Source organism: Giraffa tippelskirchi, chromosome 1 (assembly GCF_054371585.1).
Source record: "Giraffa tippelskirchi isolate mGirTip1 chromosome 1, T2T-mGirTip1v1.2.pri, whole genome shotgun sequence".
In the NCBI taxonomy this organism is placed as follows: Eukaryota; Metazoa; Chordata; class Mammalia; order Artiodactyla; family Giraffidae; genus Giraffa; species Giraffa tippelskirchi.
Genome location: NC_137275.1, coordinates 111,966,029 through 111,970,635, shown reverse-complemented (window position 1 = coordinate 111,970,635; position 4,607 = coordinate 111,966,029). Strand labels below are relative to the sequence as shown.

Sequence of the window (4,607 nt, the reverse complement as noted above, 5' to 3'; positions counted from 1 at the left end):
CGTGACTGAGTGACTTCACTTTCACTTTCCACTTTCATGCACTGGAGAAGGCAATGGCAACCCACTCCAGTATTCTTGCCTGGAGAATCCCAGGGACGGGGAAGCCTGGTGGGCTGCTGTCTATGGGGTTGCCCAGAGTCGGACACGACTGAAGCGACTTAGCAGTAACAGCAGTTTCCATTAGACTTCAGCTGTGTTGAGTCCAGGATATAAAACACTAGACGTTAATAGAGAATAGAAATCTTATGTACTATTAATGATTCCTCTAAATCCCTTTAATTTATAGAATTACAAAAAAAAAGATAAATGTCTAATTGTACTATTTTCACAGATGGAACCTCAAAAATATCTAGCAAATGTGAATCTCACTTCAATGATGGAATTTGTTCTTTTGGGATTTTCTGACGTTCCCAATCTCCAAATGTTTCTTTTTGTGATGTTTCTGTTTACCTCTGTAATAACTCTGGTTGGAAAGGGCATCATTATTCTCATAAGCAGGACAGACCAGACTCTCCAGACTCCCATGTACATTTTCCTCAGTAATTTTTCCTTCTTGGAAATCTGTTATGTGTCTGCCACTCTTCCTAGAATGCTCATAAACCTTTGGACTCAGAAAACACATGTTTCTTTCCTTGCTTGTGCAACACAGATGAGTTTTGTCATTATATTTGGAAACACAGAGTGCCTGCTTCTTACAGTGACGGCCTATGACCGCTGCATGCTACATGGCCATTTGTAGCCCCCTGCACTATCCTCTGGTCATGAACCACAAGGTCCATGTGGCTGCCTGCTGGGTCACTGGAGTTCCAACTGAGGTAGGGCAGACGGGCCAGATTTTCTCTCTGTCCTTTTGTAGATCCAACCAAATCAATCACTACTTCTGTGACATCCCCCTAGTACTGAAGCTGACCTGTGGGGACACTTTTCTGGACGAGATGTTGGTCTTTACAGTTGCTGTGCTTTTTGTCATGGTCCCTTTTCTGCTGATTCTTGGCTCCTACAGTAGAATCACCTCCACCATCCTGAAGTTGCCATCGGCAACAGGAAGAGCAAAGGCTTTCTCCACCTGCTCATCTCATGTCATGGTTGTGACTTTATTCTGTGGATCTTCAACCGTTACATATTTATGACCTAAATCCAAAAATTCTGGAAGAATTTGTCTGGAAGAACAGACAAATTTCTCTCACTTTTCTATACCACTATCACCCAGATGTTTAACCCCCTGATATACACGCTGAGAAATAAGGATGTCTTGACAGCCTTGAGAAAACTGCTACCTTCATGTAAAGCATTGGCTGCTTGATTTAAACTCATTTTCTGTTTTCCTATTTAATTTTACCATTGTATAATCAGAAATAGTTTGCTTTTTCCACATGATTAATAGGATATATTACATTCATTCATTCCTGGCCTTATTGTTTTATACCGGATTTTTTAATATCAGGATTATATTATGGTATCTTACTGATAAGAAACTATGTATTTAGGCAATATTGTAATCAGTCTACAAATTTACTGGTGATTTGCAATATTATGAGAAAGTATAGTATCACTTACCTACCTTTTCCCCTAAAACCATAGATATTTTTGTACTTTTCCTGTTCATATAACTATCATGAACTTTTTTTTCCCTTTTCATGATGTCTTTAGATAATACAGATGGTAAAAGTTTGGAGAACAGTTGTTAAATATCTATGTTTTTTTTTACTTTAGACATTTTACCTTTCAATGACTTCAATTTGATCCTTCTGTAAAGATTAAATATAAAACTGCACAATGACCCTTACATTTTTGTAGTGTGGCAATAAATTTTTACCCTCTGCTTCTCTCTGAATTCTTCTCTCAAGATATGTTTTGTTTATGTAGCCAAATCATGCTACTAGCATCTTGATAATTTGTTCACTTAATTTTTACTAATGCAAAAAATATGAAAGCATGTTTGCTGTTCAGAGATATAAGATGTATGGGATTCGATCATTTTCTGCCCATATAGTGTTATCCATTCTCTAAGATCTCTTGCTTTTTTAAAAAATTCTTTTTGTGAAGTACACAATTGAAATTAAAATAAAAATACTTGGGATATTTAGTACATTATTTTCCCAAGTTTTCCTGGTTGTAAAGGATTATACTTGATAAGACAGAATCACTATATTAAACTAAAAAAAATTACTATTAAAAAGATCTTGTATTTCTTCAAATGGAAAGAGTCAAACTACAGACAGTGCACTGGATCATTTTCAGTCAAACTGATTGGGAAATGATGCAATCTGAGGAAGGTTTTTTTTTCTTTTGTATTTTCTTTTTAAATCTGTCTTTCTCTTATTATACTATGTGTTTAAATTATTTTTCATAAGACCATAATTCATCTATCAGCTAGTTCTCTTCTTTGAGCAGGTATCATGTCATCAAAAAAGACATCTAAAAGGCACACAAAGATTACAGTGATCATTTCAGAGGAGATAATGTGCAGATGACAGCAACAGATGACAACTATGGCTATTACAAATTACCCATTGAGAGGACTAAAGGAAGTAAAATATAAAAGTTGGTTTTGTAGCCATTTTGAAGTCCTCTGTTTCAATATTCTGTTGCTGCACAACAAATTATATCCAAAATTCATGGTTTAGAATAATATCATTTGATTGTATCCCATACACTGTCCAGTACTGAGGCAGGGATCAGCTGCATGGTTGTTCTCTTCCGTATAGCATTGACCGTCATCACTAAAGAGAATTCATATGGTGACTGATTCGGTTTTCATGTCTAAAAAGCTTCACATAACTATATCGTGTAGTTACAATGATGCATTACAGAGAAAAAATTCCAGTTTTCACTTAAATTTCATACTCTAGGGGAACAGACTGTTACTAGATAAATAATAAAGTAATTTAGCATAAAAGCATAAAATAAATCCTACAGTAAAATGATCCACATTGAACTTGTAATATTAGAATGGTGTTTGACTTAGGTTGGATGGCATCACTGACTCGATGGACATGGGTTTGGGTAGACTCCGGGAGTTGGTGATGGACAGAGAGCCCTGGCGTGCTGCAATTCATGGGGTCGCAAAGAGTCGGACACGACTGAGCGACTGAACTGAACTGAACTAACTTAAGTTTGGGAAATAAGAAGTTAAAGAATGCTTTCAGTAAGGGATAACACTAAAGTAATTTTTTTTTTTTTAATCTCAACAATAGGGCTGACAAACACAATTAAATTAAAAATGTTGAAACATGTTTTTCTGTAATTTGAGCCAAGGAAAGGGATTTTTCTCTCTTACAGTTTTTTTTTTCCAACATTTTACTAGAGATACTAGCCTATACAGTGTAAAAAAAAAAAAAGAGAGAGAGAAAGAGAATAAAATGTATATGTGAACATTGTAAAGTGTTAGTCGCTCAGTCATGTCTGACTCTTTGCTACCCAGTGGACTGTATCCTGCCAGGCTCCTCTGTCCATGGAATTCTCCAGGCAAGAATACTGGAGTGGGTAGCCATTTCCTTCCCCAGGGGATCTTCCCAACCCAGAAGATCAAGCCTGGTTCTCCCACATTGCAGGCAGATTCTTTACCATCTGAGCCACCAGGGTTTTATTAACCTAATTGTTGGAAGAGGTTATATATGAATATGTGGAAAATATTTAATAATCTATAATGAAGTTATCAGACATAATAAATGAATTCAATATGTGTCCTGGATACAGAGTCAGAAAACACAAATCAATTTATTTCCATATGTGCGTGCATGCTAAGTCACTTCAGTCGTGTCCAACTCTCTACGACCCTATATACTGTAGCCTGCCTGGCTCCTCTGTCCATGGAATTCTACAGGCAAGAATACTGGAGAGGGTTGTCATGCCCACCTCCAGGGGATCCTCCTGATCTAGGGATGGAACCCGCATCTCTTATGTCTCCTACATTGGCAGGCAGATTCATTACCACTAGTGCCACCTGTGAAGCCCTTATTCCCACATCGGAAAGCAAAAATAAGTAGACATTGAAAATCCTATTTAAATAGGAACAAAGATATGAAAATTTAGAAAGCAATGGAAATGAAAACCCTGCAGGAAGTTTATTTAGTAAACTAGAAAATAATTTGAGAGAAATTTAAGATAAGGAACTAAATGGATTGCTATAACATTTTTATGTACTGGAAAACTCAATATGTAAAAGATGTCAATTTTCCCTGATATAATTCAATACAATGATATAGAAATTCCATAAAGTAGGGTAAAATTCCTTTGGTGTATGGGTGGGTGAAGTGGTGTACAGGGGAGTGTGTGTGTGTGACTTAGGCTGATTTTAAATTGTGTATATAAAGACAACCAATTATTACCAAGGCACTCCTGAAGAAAAGTTAAGTGAGAGGATTTACTTCACTGGACAGCATGCCTTACTATAATAGTGCAGAATTCAGACAGTGATTGATAAAGACATCAGTGATATGTGATAGAGAGCCCCACCAGTATCTCCTTCATATACATACACTTAAAAAAAAAAAGATGAAACTAGAAGCAACCAGGGGAAAATACATATCATAATAATGGGACAGATTTTTTGATGCAGATTTCAATTTGGAAACTATTTAGGACAGAAGAACAGATTACATCTT

At 36.4% G+C, this 4,607-nt stretch overlaps 1 pseudogene; it reads left to right on the top strand.

The window, feature by feature from the left end:
• The first annotated feature begins 376 nt into the window (after positions 1-376).
• On the top strand, positions 377-1,303 carry LOC145539176 (olfactory receptor 10AG1-like; annotated as a pseudogene).
• Positions 1,304-4,607: the final 3,304 nt, after the last annotated feature.